Consider the following 16,737-nt stretch of genomic DNA (forward strand, 5'->3'; position numbering starts at 1 on the left):
ATTCAGGTATGATGATTCTAACTGAAATAAGTCACACAGAAAAAGAAACATCATAAGATATCACTAATACACGGAATGTAAAATTGTTTACACAGGAACTGAATTCCAAAACAGAACAGGGTCTCAAATTTAGAAAACCAACTTATGCTTGCTTAAGGGGAAAGGTGAGTTGGGGTGCTACATAAAACCAGAGATTGAAATGAGCACAGATAAAGTTCCTTAAGCCAAATATGGAATAGACAAGAGCTACTACTTGCTCAATGAAATGGACTCAACACCCCATATTAAACGCCTAAGAATGTACCTGACTAGTAAGTATCTTAAAACCTATGGAATGCTATGTCTCCAAAAGAGAATCAAGCATGTGTACAGGGGCATAAACGCAGCAGTGATAGGATTGGAGAGGTTCAGTGAGCAAATGAAGACCCTTTGAAGTCATATTGCATGGTACCCATTACACGGGTCTCAAGTCTCCAGGTTTAAGGTATTCTTACTTCAGCTAAAACATGCATGTGGAACGTAGAGTATGATCAACCATGTGATCGGGAGACGTGTTCAAATATGTCTCAGTTTTCCTCCCTGGTACTCGGGTGCAACATTCCAGAAGCTTTACTAACACTCTCCCCACTTGGAGAGTCAGTGCCTTTAACCTCCTGTTTGGCCCAGTTTGCAATTTCTGCGGAAGATGAACAGGAATAGGGAGAACCAATGAGAGACTAGCTGGAGGTGTCTGGACGGGCAAATTTAACTCTCATTTCCCACCAGGAAGAAGAAATAACCAAAGGCTCAGCGTGCCGTACCGGAACCAGATTAGGGCCTGAAGCCATCCTGCGGTGTTGCGGCCAGCTCAAAAGAAAGCGAGTTGAAGAAAGGAGCTCAGGGGCACTGTAATTCACAAACCTGCAGAGTTATAAATGACAGCTATCGTCCAAAAATATACTGAAGTAAGGCTGCCAAGAGGACTTGAAAGCGGGGCAGAATTGCAGGAAACCGATTTCAGGAGGTAGACTGGAATTGCATTGAAAGCATAGGAAAAGAGGCAGAAAGTCCACAGTGATGCACTTGGCCAAAAAGGGCGTATGCGTTTTTTCCTGAATATATTCAGGAAAAAACGCATACGCCCTTTTTGGCCAACCAAGCAAGCTTGCAAAGGAAATCTGCACTACAGTGAAGTCTCACTTCCCCCCGGTCAAAAGGGCCATCTGAAAAAAGTGTAAAATCCAGAAAGGCAGGACAGGCCATGGAGAACTGGGAGCCTTGTTATGCTGATGGGCGGGATGTAAATTGTCAACAGCCACTCTGGAGAAGTGTATGGTGTTTCCTGAAACATCTAAAAAACAAAGCAACAGAGCCTAGGGCACTTCCACTTATGGTCCTATAGCTTAGGGAAATTAAAATCAAAAAGACACAGCCACCCCAAAGTTTGGGACGCCTCTGTTTACAAGAACCTCGTTTACAGTACAAGTTAACATCGGAGAAAGTGAAAAATGCATAAAGAAGTTGTGGTATTTACTTACAAAGCAATATCACTCAGCAATGAAATCTATGTCATCAGGCCCTTAGCAGCACAATGAGTGGATTCAGGTATGATGATTCTAACTGAAGTAAGTCACACAGAAAAAGAAACATCATAAGATATCAGTAATACATGGAATGTAAACTTGGCTACACAGGAACTGAATTACAGAACACAACAGGGTCTCAAATTTAGAAAACCAACTTATGCTTGCTTAAGGGTAAAGGTGAGTTGGGGTCCTGCATAAAACCAGAGATTGAAATGAGCACAGATAAAGTTCCTTAAGCCAAATATGGAATAGACAAGAGCTACTCCTTGCTCAACGAAATGGACTCAACACCGCATATTAAACGCCTAAGAATGTACCTGACTAGTAAGTATCTTAAAACCTATGGATTGCTATGTCTCCGAAAGAGAATCAAGCATGTGTACAGGGGCATAAACGCAGCAGTGATAGGATTGGAGAGGTTTGGTGAGCAAATGAAGACCCTTTGAAGTCATATTGCATGGTACCCATTCCACGGGTCTCAACTCTCCGGGTTTAAGGTATTCTTCCTTCAGCTAAAACATGCATGTGGAACTCAGAGTATGATCAACCGTGTGAATGGGAGACGTGTTCAAATATGTCTCAGTTTTCTTCCCCTGGTACTTGGGTGCAACATTCCAGACGCTTTACTAACATTCTCCCCACTTGGAGAGTCAGCGCCGTTAACCTCCTCTTTGGCCCAGTTGCAATTTCTGTGGAAGATGAACAGGAATAGGCAGAACCAATGAGAGACTAGCTGGAGGTGTCTGGTCGGGCAAATTTAACTCTCATTTCCCACCAAGAAGAGGAAATAACCAAAGGCTCAGCGTGCCGTGCCGGAACCAGATTAGGGCCTGAAGCCATCATGCGGTGTTGCGGCCAGCTCACAAGAAAGCGAGTTGAAGAAAGGAGCTCAGGGGCACTGTAATTCACAAACCTGCAGAGTTATAAATGACAGCTATCGTCCAAACATATACTGCAGTAAGGCTGCCAAGAGGACTTGAAAGCGGGGCAGAATTGCAGGAAACCGATTTCAGGAGGTAGACTGGAATTGCATTGAAAGCATAGGAAAAGAGGCAGAACGTCCACAATGATGCACTTGGCCAAAAAGGGCGTATGCGTTTTTTCCTGAATATATTCAGGAAAAAACGCATACGCCCTTTTTGGCCAACCAAGCAAGCTTGCAAAGGAAATCTGCACTACAATGAAGTCTCACTTCCCCCCGGTCAAAAGGGCCATCTGAAAAAAGTGTAAAATCCAGAAAGGCAGGACAGGCCATGGAGAACTGGGAGCCTTGTTATGCTGATGGGCGGGATGTAAATTGCCAACAGACACTCGGGAGAAGTGTATGGTGTTTCCTGAAACATCTAAAAAACAAAGCAACAGAGCCTAGGGCACTTCCACTTATGGTCCTATAGCTTAGGGAAATTAAAATCAAAAAGACACAGCCACCCCAAAGTTTGGGACGCCTCTGTTTACAAGAACCTCGTTTACCGTACAAGTTCAATATCACAGAAAGTGAAAAATGGATAAAGAACTTGTGGTACTTACGTACAATGCAGTATCACTCAGCAATGAAATCTATGTCATCAGGCCCGTAGCAGCATAATGAGTGGATTCAGGTACGATGATTCTAACTGAAATAAGTCACACAGAAAAAGAAACATCATAAGATCACTAATACACAGAATGTAAACTTGGCTACACAGGAACTGAATTCCAAAACAGAACAGGGTCTCAAATTTAGAAAACCAACTTATGCTTGCTTAAGGGGAAAGGTGAGTTGGGGTGCTGCATAAAACCAGAGATTGAAATGAGCACAGATAAAGTTCCTTAAGCCAAATATGGAATAGACAAGAGCTACTCCTTGCTCAACGAAATGGACTCAACACCGCATATTAAACGCCTAAGAATGTACCTGACTAGTAAGTATCTTAAAACCTATGGTTTGCTATGTCTCAAAAGAGAATCAAGCGTGTGTACAGGGGCATAAACGCAGCAGTGATAGGATTGGAGAGGTTCGGTGAGCAAATGAAGACCCTTTGAAGTCATATTGCATGGTACCCATTCCACGGGTCTCAACTCTCCAGGTTTAAGGTATTCTTCCTTCAGCTAAAACATGCATGTGGAACCCAGAGTATGATCAACCGTGTGAACGGGAGACGTGTTCATATATGTCTCAGTTTTCTTCCCCTGGTAATCGGGTGCAACATTCCAGATGCTTTACTAACACTCTCCGCACTTGGAGAGTGAGCGCCTTTAACCTCCTGTTTGGCCCAGTTTGCAATTTCTGCGGAAGATGAACAGGAATAGGGAGAACCAATGAGAGACTAGCTGCAGGTGTCTGGACGGGCAAATTTAACTCTCATTTCCCACCAGGAAGAGGAAATAACCAAAGGCTCAGCATGCCGTGCCGGAACCAGATTAGGGCCTGAAGCCATCATGCGGTGTTGCGGCCAGCTCACAAGAAAGCGAGTTGAAGAAAGGAGCTCAGGGGCACTGTAATTCACAAACCTGCAGAGTTATAAATGACAGCTATCGTCCAAAAATATACTGAAGTAAGGCTGCCAAGAGGACTTGAAAGCGGGGCAGAATTGCAGGAAACTGATTTCAGGAGGTAGACTGGAATTGCATTGAAAGCATAGGAAAAGAGGCAGAACGTCCACAATGATGCACTTGGCCAAAAAGGGCGTATGCGTTTTTTCCTGAATATATTCAGGAAAAAACGCATACGCCCTTTTTGGCCAACCAAGCAAGCTTGCAAAGGAAATCTGCACTACAATGAAGTCTCACTTCCCCCCGGTCAAAAGGGCCATCTGAAAAAAGTGTAAAATCCAGAAAGGCAGGACAGGCCATGGAGAACTGGGAGCCTTGTTATGCTGATGGGCGGGATATAAATTGCCAAGAGACACTCGGGAGAAGTGTATGGTGTTTCCTGAAACATCTAAAAAACAAAGCAACAGAGCCTAGGGCACTTCCACTTATGGTCCTATAGCTTAGGGAAATTAAAATCAAAAAGACACAGCCACCCCAAAGTTTGGGACACCTCTGTTTACAAGAACCTCGTTTACAGTACAAGTTCAACATCGCAGAAAGTGAAAAATGGATAAAGAAGTTGTGGTATTTACTTACAAAGCAATATCACTCAGCAATGAAATCTATGTCATCAGGCCCGTAGCAGCATAATGCGTGGATTCAGGTACAATGATTCTAACTGAAATAAGTCACACAGAAAAAGAAACATCATAAGATATCACTAATACACGGAATGTAAACTTGGCTACACAGGAACTGAATTCCAAAACAGAACAGGGTCTCAAATTTAGAAAACCAACTTATGCTTGCTTAAGGGGAAAGGTGAGTTGGGGTGCTGCATAAACACAGAGATTGAAATGAGCACAGATAAAGTTCCTTAAGCCAAATATGGAATAGACAAGAGCTACTCCTTGCTCAACGAAATGGACTCAACACCACATATTAAAAGCCTAAGAATGTACCTGACTAGTAAGTATCTTAAAACCTACGGATTGCGATGTCTCCAAAAGAGAATCAAGCGTGTGTACAGGGGCATAAACGCAGCAGTGATAGGATTGGAGAGGTTCGGTGAGCAAATGAAGACCCTTTGAAGTCATATTGCATGGTACCCATTCCACGGGTCTCAACTCTCCAGGTTTAAGGTATTCTTCCTTCAGCTAAAACATGCATGTGGAACCCAGAGTATGATCAACCATGTGAACGGGAGACGTGTTCAAATATATCTCAGTTTTCCTCCCCTGGTACTCGGGTGCAACATTCCAGACGCTTTACTAACACTCTCCCCACTTGGAGAGTCAGCGCCTTTAACCTCCTGTTTGGCCCAGTTTGCAATTCCTGCGGAAGATGAACAGGAATAGGGAGAACCAATGAGAGACTAGCTGGAGGTGTTTGGACGGGCAAATTTAACTCTCATTTCCCACCAGGAAGAGGAAATAACCAAAGGCTCAGCGTGCCGTGCCGGAACCAGATTAGGGCCTGAAGCCATCCTGCGGTGTTGCGGTCAGCTCAAAAGAAAGCGAGTTGAAGAAAGGAGCTCAGGGGCACTGTAATTCACAAACCTGCAGAGTTATAAATGACAGCTATCGTCCAAAAATATACTGAAGTAAGGCTGCCAAGAGGACTTGAAAGCGGGGCAGAATTGCAGGAAACCGATTTCAGGAGGTAGACTGGAATTGCATTGAAAGCATAGGAAAAGAGGCAGAACGTCCACAATGATGCACTTGGCCAAAAAGGGCGTATGCGTTTTTCCCTGAATATATTCAGGGAAAAACGCATACGCCCCTTTTTGGCCAACCAAGCAAGCTTGTAAAGGAAATCTGCACTACAATGAAGTCTCACTTCCCCCCGGTCAAAAGGACCATCTGAAAAAAGTGTAAAATCCAGAAAGGCAGGACAGGCCAAGGAGAACTGGGAGCCTTGTTATGCTGATGGGCGGGATGTAAATTGCCAACAGACACTCGGGAGAAGTGTATGGTGTTTCCTGAAACATCTAAAAAACAAAGCAACAGAGCCTAGGGCACTTCCACTTATGGTCCTATAGCTTAGGGAAATTAAAATCAAAAAGACACAGCCACCCCAAAGTTTGGGACGCCTCTGTTGACAAAAACCTCGTTTACAGTACAAGTTCAACATCGCAGAAAGTGAAAAATGGATAAAGAAGCTGTGGTATTTACTTACAAAGCAATATCACTCAGCAATGAAATCTATGTCATCAGGCCCTTAGCAGCACAATGAGTGGATTCAGGTATGATGATTCTAACTGAAACAAGTCACACAGAAAAAGAAACATCATAAGATATCAGTAATACACGGAATGTAAACTTGGCTACACAGGAACTGAATTACAGAACAGAACAGGGTGTCAAATTTAGAAAACCAACTTATGCTTGCTTAAGGGGAAAGGTGAGTTGGGGTGCTGCATAAAACCAGAGATTGAAATGAGCACAGATAAAGTTCCTTAAGCCAAATATGGAATAGACAAGAGCTACTCCTTGCTCAGCGAAATGAACTCAACACCGCATATTAAACGCCTAAGAATGTACCTGACTAGTAAGTATCTTAAAACCTATGGATTGCTATGTCTCCAAAACAGAATAAAGCGTGTGTACAGGGGCGTAAACGCAGCAGTGATAGCATTGCAGAGGTTCGGTGAGCAAATGAAGACCCTTTGAAGACATATTGCATGGTACCCATTCCACGGGTCTCAACTCTCCAGGTTTAAGGTATTCTTCCTTCAGCTAAAACATGCATGTGGAACCCAGAGTATGATCAACCGTGTGAACGGGAGACGTGTTCAAATATGTCTCAGGTTTCCTCCCCTGGTATTCGGGTGCAACGTTCCAGACGCTTTACTAACACTCTCCCCACTTGGAGAGTCAGCGCCTTTAACCTCCTGTTTGGTCCAGTTTGCAAATTCTGCGGAAGATGAACAGGAATAGGGAGAACCAATGAGAGACTAGCTGGAGGTGTCTGGACGGGCAAATTTAACTCTCATTTCCCACCAGAAAGAGGAAAAAACAGAAGCCTCAATGTGCCGTGCCGGAACCAGATTAGGGCCTGAAGCCATCCTGCGGTGTTGCGGCCAGCTCAAAAGAAAGCGAGTTGAAGAAAGGAGCTCAGGGGCACTGTAATTCACAAACCTGCAGAGTTATAAATGACAGCTATCTTCCAAAAATATACTGAAGTAAGGCTGCCAAGAGGACATGAAAGCGGGGCAGAATTGCAGGAAACCGATTTCAGGAGGTAGACTGGAATTGCATTGAAAGCATAGGAAAAGAGGCAGAACGTCCACAATGATGCACTTGGCCAAAAAGGGCATATGCGTTTTTTCCTGAATATATTCAGGAAAAAACGTATACGACCTTTTTGGCCAACCAAGCAAGCTTGCAAAGGAAATCTGCACTACAATGAACTCTCACTTGCCCCCGGTCAAAAGGGCCATCTGAAAAAAGTGTAAAATCCAGAAAGGCAGGACAGGCCATGGAGAACTGGGAGCCTTGTTATGCTGATGGGCGGGATGTAAATTGCCAACAGCCACTCGGGAGAAGTGTATGGTGTTTCCTGAAACATCTAAAAAACAAAGCAACAGAGCCTAGGGCACTTCCACTTATGGTCCTATAGCTTAGGGAAATTAAAATCAAAAAGACACAGCCACCCCAAAGTTTGGGACGGCTCTGTTTACAAGAACCTCGTTAACGGTACAAGTTCAATATCGCAGAAAGTGAAAAATGGATAAAGAAGTTGTGGTACTTACGTACAATGCAATATCACAGAGCAATGACATCTATGTCATCAGGCCCGTAGCAGCATAATGAGTGGATTCAGCTATGATGTTTCTAACTGAAATAAGTCACACAGAAAAAGAAACATCATAAGATATCACTAATACACGGAATGTAAACTTGGCTACACAGGAACTGGATTACAAAACAGAACAGGGTCTCAAATTTAGAAAACCATCTTATGCTTGCTTAAGGGGAATGGTGAGTTGGGGTGCTGCATAAAACCAGAGATTGAAATGAGCACAGATAAAGTTCCTTAAGCCAAATATGGAATAGACAAAAGCTACTCCTTGCTCAACGACATGGACTCAACACCCCATATTAAACGCCTAAGAATGTACCTGACTAGTAAGTATCTTAAAAGCTATGGATTCCTATGACTCTGAATGAGAATCCAGCGTGTGTTCAGGGACATAAACGCAGCAGTGTTAGGATTGGAGAGGTTCGGTGAGCAAATGAAGACCCTTTGGAGTCATATTGCATGGTACCCATTCCACGGGTCTCAACTCTCCAGGTTTAAGAGATTCTTCCTTCAGCTAAAACATGCATGTGGAACCCAGAGTATGATCAACCGTGTGATCGGGAGACGTGTTCAAATATGTCTCCGTTCTCGTCCCCTGGTACTCGGGTGCAACATTCCAGACGCTTTACTAACACTCTCCCGACTTGGAGAGTCAGTGCCTTTAACCTCCTGTTTGGCCCAGTTTGCAATTTCTGCGGAAGATGAACATGAATAGGGAGGACCAATGGGAGACTAGCTGGAGGTGTCTGGACGGGCAAATTTAACTCTCATTTCCCACCAGGAAGAGGAATTAACCAGAGGCTCAGCGTGCCGTGCTGGAACCAGATTAGGGCCTGAAGCAATCCTGCGGTGTTGCGGCCAGCTCACAAGAAAGCGAGTTGAAGAAAGGAGCTCAGGGGCACTGTAATTCACAAACCTGCAGAGTTATAAATGACAGCTATCGTCCAAAAATATACTGAAGTAAGGCTGCCAAGAGGACTTGAAAGCGGGGCAGAATTGCAGGAAACCGATTTCAGGAGGTAGACTGGAATTGCATTGAAAGCATAGGAAAAGAGGCAGAACGTCCACAATGATGCACTTGGCCAAAAAGGGCGTATGCGTTTCTTCCTGAATATATTCAGGAAGAAACGCATACGCCCTTTTTGGCCAACCAAGCAAGCTTGCAAAGGAAATCTGCACTACAATGAAGTCTCACTCCCTGCCGGTCAAAAGGGCCATCTGAAAAAAGTGTAAAATCCAGAAAGGCAGGACAGGTCATGGAAAACTGGGAGCCTTGTTATGCTGATGGGCAGGATGTGAATTGCCAACAGCCACTCTGGAGAAGTGTATGGTGTTTCCTGAAACATCTAAAAAACAAAGCAACAGAGCCTAGGGCACTTCCACTTATGGTCCTATAGATTAGGGAAATTAAAATCAAAAAGACACAGCCACCCCAAAGTTTGGGATGGCTCTGTTTACAAGAACCTCGTTTACGGTACAAGTTCAATATCGCAGAAAGCGAAAAATGGATAAAGAAGTTGTGGTACTTATGTACAATGCAATATCACTCAGCAATGAAATCTATGTCATCAGGCCCATAGCAGCATAATGAGTGGATTCAGGTACGATGATTCTAACTGAAATAAGTCACACAGAAAAAGAAACATCATAAGATATCACTAGTACACGGAATATATACTTGGCTACACATGAACTGAGTTACAAAACAGAACAGGGTCTCAAATTTGGAAAACCAACTTATGCTTGCTTAAGGGGAAATGTGATTTGAGGTACTGCATAAAACCAGATATTGAAATGAGCACAGATACCGTTCCGTAAGCCAAACATGTAATAGACAAGACCTACTCCTTGCTCAACGAAATGGACTCAACAATGAGGTATCACCTCACACCTGTTAGAATGGGCATCATCATAAAATCTACAAACAACAAATGCTGGAAACGGTGTTGAGATAAGGAACCCTCTTCCACTATTTTTGGGAGTATAAATATATACAGTCACTATGGAGAACAATATGGTGTTTCTTAAAAAATTACAATAGAATTACCATATGATACAGCAATCCCAGTACTGGACATATACCCAGACAAAACCGTAAATCAAATAGAGACATTCACCGCAATGTTCATTGCATCACTATTTACAATATCGAGGTAATGGTAGCAACCTAAATGCCCACAGACAGACGAATGCATAAAGAAGTGGTACATATATAAAATGGAATATTACTAAGCCATAAAATGAATGAAATTGGGTCATTTGTAGAGACGTCAATGGATCTAGAGACTGTCATACAGAGTGAAGTAAGTCAGAAAGAGAAAAACAAATCTTGTATATTCATGCATATATGTGGAACCTAGAAAAATTATACAGATTAACCATTTTGCAAGGCATAAATCGAGCAACAGATTTGGACAACAAACCTATGGACACCAAGGGGGGAAAGCTGTTGGGGGGGTGGTGGTGGGAGGAGTTGAGAGATTGGGATTGGCATGTATACATTTATATGTATAAAATAGATAACCAATAAGAATCTGCTGTATAAAAATATAAAATAAAATTCAAAATTAAAAAGAAATAAAATTTGAAAAAGTAAAACAGAAAAAAAATTATTCCCCTCACATACATGTATTTATATGAATAAATTATTTCCATGCTTATATCTGTAAATACAAAAAAGAGGTATAAAATCTACCTTGAACCAAAAACCAAAAAAAGAAAAAAAAAAACCAGAACCCACCAGTTACACAGAGGAAAGCCGTATCAGGGCACTTGTTCCCGTTGTAAACAATTCTGAAGTTGGGCAGTGGTGGGGAATCGTCTCCCATTCAGCCAGCAGCCCCCACGCAACAAGCGTCCTCATTGCAAAGCTGGGGGACCGTGCCGAGGCGCCTGTGAGTAAACGTGAGCTGAGCCCCAGGCCAGCTGCTGCTGAACTGTTCCCACCCTTCCCAGGTAAAACACCTGAATATGTACAAGGACTTGAAAGCCTAGAGGAAGGGCCATGGAGCCACACGAGTGACAGCATGCTGGCCGACTTGGTGCCTGCGGGCCAGCCAGGATGGTCCTGGCCCTGGGTGCTCTTCTGGAAGATTTCCATTTCCCTGCCTGAGATACCCGTCCTGTCCCTGCCCCCACTGCTTTTTTCCTTCCTCACCTGTGCCCAGGGAGAAATTCCAGTGGCAGGTATGGGTGACACATCCTCTTCTTTAGCAGGTGGCAGCCTGGCAACTGCTGCAGAAAGTCCAACAGAGCCCCACTCACACTGGGCCACCCACAAAGCCGTGGCCTCTCACTCCCTCCCACCAGCCCAGCCTCAAGACTGCTGACAGGGCAGAGAAAATGGCGTCAGGCACAGCTGCAGGGGCTCTTGCTGCCTGCAGCGGTGTTTATATTGATCTCAACCCAGGCACACCTGGGGAGGGCTGCCTGGCACGGTAAGGGTGCCCAGGTCAGCCAATCATCACGCTTCAGGGGCTCACAGTTGCAGAAAATGGAACTTGCTGAACCGGCCAGGTCCAAGGAACAGGTGTGGGCTCCTGAGAGTCAGGATAGACAAGGGGCTGCAGCTCTGGCTTGTTTTCTAATCATTTTATCTGGCCCATGAGTGGGAGACAACTTCAAGAAAACCCTCTCCTAATGAGAGGAACCCAGGAGTCAGGGAGAGGAGGGGTGGGTGGTGGTTGGAGACAGAGGCCTGGTGCCCCGGTTGCAGTGGAAGTCTCTGGAAGACCAGGTGGAGGGAACCCACACAAAGTGATGCCCATGGTCACAGACCTGTCAGAGCTGCTGTTTGTTAGTTCAAGTCCTGCTCTGAGGTGCTCTGTGTCAGCTCTGAGCGACAGGTGAGCTGGGGGTGCTCTGCAATGAGGGCTATATGCATGGTTCCTGTGTGCCCAGCCCTGCCACGGTACCTGCAAGGGTAGATCTGTATCCTGGGAGGGGACTGACCATGAGAGCCCCGTGGGCTGGGGTGGGGGTGGGGTACCTGCCCAGGTGAACTCCATATCCTGGGATTGACCTGACCACGAGAGCCCCATGGACTGCTGGGGACCTGGTAAAGGATGTCAGGACAGTCAGTGAATCCACCAAGGATATATCTCCAGTTGTTCCTAATTCCTACACCCTGCTGGTCATTCTACCAACCACCAGAACATGGTATTCTGTATTAGTCTTCAATGATGCCTTCTTTTGTATTCCATTAGTCCCAGAGTCACAAGAAATTTTGGCTTGTGAGTGGCAGGACTCAACATACAACTAAAACAATACTTCCAGGCCATCTTGCCCCAAGGGTTCAAAAATTCCCACACCATCTTTGGGGAAAGCTTAGTGAAAGACCTAAAAGTTCTACCTCTGGAAAAGGAAACCCTCCTTCAATATGCAGATGACATTCTGATCGCCAGCCCTACTAAGGAGGCCTCTGAACTACCAAGCCAATAAAGGATAGAAGTTGTCCAAGAAAAAGCTCAAATATCACAGACTGCGGTGACCTGCCTGGGCTTCATTCTCACAGAAGGTCGGAGAAGCCAACGCAGGAAAGGGAAGAAACCATTTGCAGTCTTACCCCTTTCTAAAACTAGAAGACATCTTAGGGGTTCCTGGGGAAGCCAGGGTTTGCTGCTTCTGGATCCCTAACTACAGTCTACTAGCTGGGCCTCTATATGAAACACTGAAAGGAAAAGATGATGATCCTTTTGAATAGAATCCAGAAGTGGTCTTTCAAGAATGGAAAGAGCAGTCAGTTCAGACCCTTGCCGTGGAACTCCCTAATTTAGCTAAACCCTTTGACCTTTACATTCCCGGTGAAAGGTGAATCGCCATTGGAGAATTAGTGCAAAAACTGGGACCACTTGAAATGGAACAATGCAAGAATGCCATCCAGGTCACCAAGGGGCTTGGCCCACTGCCACATCTGGCCAAGATAATGGCGGTATCTAAAAACCTGGAAATCAGCAGCTCAAAGGGCCACCTCCATCCTAAGGGAAAAGGACCAATGTGGTGATACTAACCACCAACCATGCCCTGAAATTGCAGGGTTCGCTCCGTGGGCACACCAACCTCGAGTGAGGAGGCCCTCCAACTCCAACATCCAGAGAGATAACCGGTGGCAATGGGGCACCATGACGACTCGTGTGACCATCACTTGATCTGGAGTTTCTCTCATAAAACAACAAGAATGTGTCCCAAAAGAGTAGACTACTGCTTGCACCAGAGGGGAGCTAATAATCTTGGCGGGGGAACCGTATATCACACTGTCACCATAGAAAAGCCTACAGACACCGTGATGATGGTGGCCAATAAGACCGGCTGGACTCCTGTTTAATTCAAAAGGCTGTTGACTCAGTGGCCATCATGGTCCTTGATCACCACTGACCCTGGACTGTCTGGGAGTTGAGCGGGCAGGGCTCTGACACCTGGTGCTGTTTGTACGTTAATTCAGGGGCCTAATTGAAGAAAGCACAGACTACTGGTCAGAGCATCTAGGCTGGCAGAAACGGTCAGCCTAAGGTGGCCGAACAAATGTGGGGTGGGGTGAAACCGGCCCCCACAGCGTCTCTGCACATCTCTTTCCTGGACCCTTAAAGGTCATTAGAATCTATAACACTTCCAATGCTGGTGCTCAGGTGGACGAGCAGGGAGGTAGGAGGCCTGGGGACAATCAACGTCACCTGGAGGCTGCTCGGGAGAAGTTCTGACCCTCGCCCCTGGGTATGAGGGCTCCCAACTCAGCACTCAGCAGTTACAGAAGAAGGGTCTGCACCCTCAGCACTCCAAGAATGAGGAACGGGACAAAAGGCAGAGGAGGGGTTTGTCCCCAGCAAAGCCCATTAAAAATCCCTGGGAGATAAAAATAGAATCTGGGCAATAAAGTCAAGTCTAACCTTTTTTATCCTTTGTGCTTTGTCTAATTTCACGTGCTCCTAGGGTCCCGCATGCAGAGGTTCCACACCCGGCACTTCAGACCAGATTTCCTAGTGCAGAATGGCTGGGTCGACACCTCAGCTCCTGGGGCCCAGTGCAGACTCCGCGATATAGAGCCTGAGCTGCAGCCAACCCGGCCCTCGAGAGCTCCACCCCTCCCTCCCACTGACTCTGACAGGATCTCTACACAGCAGCCCAGCCCACAGCCCACAGGGTAGTGCATGCTCTCACCTCTCCATTCTCTGATCAAAATATAAAGTTTCCTTTGCTTGTGAACCAAACTCAGTCTCGATCTGTTGGCCCCAATGACACTGGGCAGGGGGACACTTGTTGGGGTCCACTCTGGAGGATCAGTAACAGAAATTGAGACTATTGTAACCTCAATGAACAGATGTGTGAGCCAAACTGTAGTTAACGTAGAACAGTGTATAAGGCTCAGGTAAAATAAGATGTTTCTAACACTTCCATTTGATATTTCCATCACTTTATTATAAGCAAGTTCAGTGAAAAGGTTTGTCTTATTTGTCAGGTCAATATTAGAGAAACGAAGTGATTTCTTTCCAAGGATGTACATCTAATAATCTTGGTTAAAGCTTCAATCTTGTTTTAAATGCTTTTCCATTGAAAATGATACCTCTCTTTCAGCTCCCCCATTTCTGAGAAGTATAAAATCTTATAATTTATTATTACCAAAGGGGAAAGGTGGGAGGAGGGATAAATTAACAGTTTGGAATGAACACATACACACTGCTATGTATAAAATAGATCATCAACAAGGAACTACTGTATAGCACAGGGAACTACACTCAACATTTTGCAATAACCTATAAGGGGAAATAATCTGAAAAAGAATAGATATTTTTATTGACATCATCTATCAATGACAGTTAAAATGTTACCTAAGGGAAGCCGGTGGTGAGTGCTTCTGACCCAGAAGACTTCAGTCATCTAAAGTTTGGACTCTGCCTACTTCCCAAGGCCCTTAATGAACATATGTGTAGCCGTAGCTTAAAAAATTCCCCAGTTTGGGTTTCGGGGAGACACTGATTTTGAAAAAGCCCTGGTGTTCTCCTTACATGAATGGGACCCTTCCTACTGCTAAAACATGACTGTCACACCCAGAGGATGGTACACCATCTGATCGGGAAGAGTTTGGAAAAGGCATCTCATCTCCTCATCCCCTGGTGCTCGGGTTCACCCCTCCAGTGTCTTTACTAACAGTCTCCCCACTTGGAGATGTCAGCACTGTCAACATCCTGTTGCGTACAGTTTGGAATTTGTCCAGAGGATGAAGCGGAAGGATGAGGAACAATGAGAGACAAGTCCTAGGTGTTCAGACAGGCACATGTCACTCTAATTTCCAATCAGGAAGACGAATTGACCAAAGGCTAGGGTTGCCCATGGAAACAGAATAGGGTTTGAGGAAATCCTGCTGCTTTGTGGCCAGTTCCCATAAACACAAGTTGAAAAATGGAACACAGGGGCACTAAAATTCACGAAACTGCAGAGTTGAAAATATCTATCACTGAAAAATGTCTTGAGGAATGTCAGATAAAAGGACTTGTAAGCAAGGGAGAATGGCAGGAAAGGGATTTGAAGAGGTAGAAAGGACTCACCATTAAGCACAAGTAAAGGGGCCAAACATTGCCAACATTGTTGTTGGCCAAAAAGGTTGTATGCATTTTTTCTGAATATATTCAAGAAAAGGGCATACACCATTTTTAGCCAACCAAACAGGTGGGCACTGGAAATCAATACTACAAACGATATCACTTCGCATCAGTCAGAAGAGCCGTCCTCATAAAGTGTAAACACCAGAAATGCAGGACAGGGCGAGGAGAAAAGGGAGCCCTGTGAGGCTTATAGTGGAAATATATATTGCCAACGGCCACTCTGGAGAAGTGTATTGTGTTTACTAAAGCATCTAAAAAATGAGCTACAGAGCACAGGGCACTTGCACTCATGGGCGTATATCTTGGGAAAAACAAAAATCGAGAGGACACAGGCACCCCAATTTTACTGCCTCTCTGTTTAAAAGATCCTCGACTAGGATATAACTTAAATGTCTCTGGAGGGAAAAAATGGATAGAGATGTGGTACTTACGTAGAGTGGAATATTACTCAGCCTGGAAATCAATGAAATATGGCCAGTTGTAACAACTCTGGAGGAGTTACGTATGATCATTCTAAGTGACATAATTCAAAAAGAAAAACACACATATCATAAGATATCACTTAAAGGTGGAATCCAAAATGGCTACACATGAAATAAATTACAAAACAAAAACATAGTCAAATATGTAGAAAACACACATAAGGCTGCTAAACGGGAAAGGTGGGGAGGGGTGAGGCATCATCCAGGAGGTTGAAATTAGCAAAGATACCATTCCAAATACCAAATTGATAATCAACAAGACCTACACGGTAGCTAAAAGAACTGCACTCAGCACACTCATGTCACCGGAAAAGAATATATATGACTGGTAAGAATCTGAAAAAGAATTTATTGATGTCTCTCTGTACGTGAATCAAGTGGATGTACAGCAGCAAGAAACAGAGCTTTGAAAATCAGCTGTAACCAATATAATAATAAATTAAAAAAATAAAAGACAGTGAGAAAGAGAGATAATTTTACAACTTTTGCTCAGGGGCTGTGATTCAACATGGATTGAACATATCTAGACCCACAGCAGGATGAGACATAAGGCTGGAAACCGTTCACACTAAGAGAATTAGTGAGGTTGAATGAGGAAATGCAGACCCTTTAAAGTAATACTGCATGGTACCCATTCCATGGGTCCCAAATCTGCAGGTTCAAGGGAATCTTCCTAGAGCTAAAACATGCATGGGAAACCCAGAGGACTGTACACCATGTGATCAGGAAACGTGTCTAAAATGCACCTCATTTTTCATCTCCTGGTGCTTGGGTTCGCCA

The sequence above is a fragment of the Delphinus delphis genome, chromosome 8, assembly GCF_949987515.2.
Source record: "Delphinus delphis chromosome 8, mDelDel1.2, whole genome shotgun sequence".
NCBI lineage: Eukaryota > Metazoa > Chordata > Mammalia > Artiodactyla > Delphinidae > Delphinus > Delphinus delphis.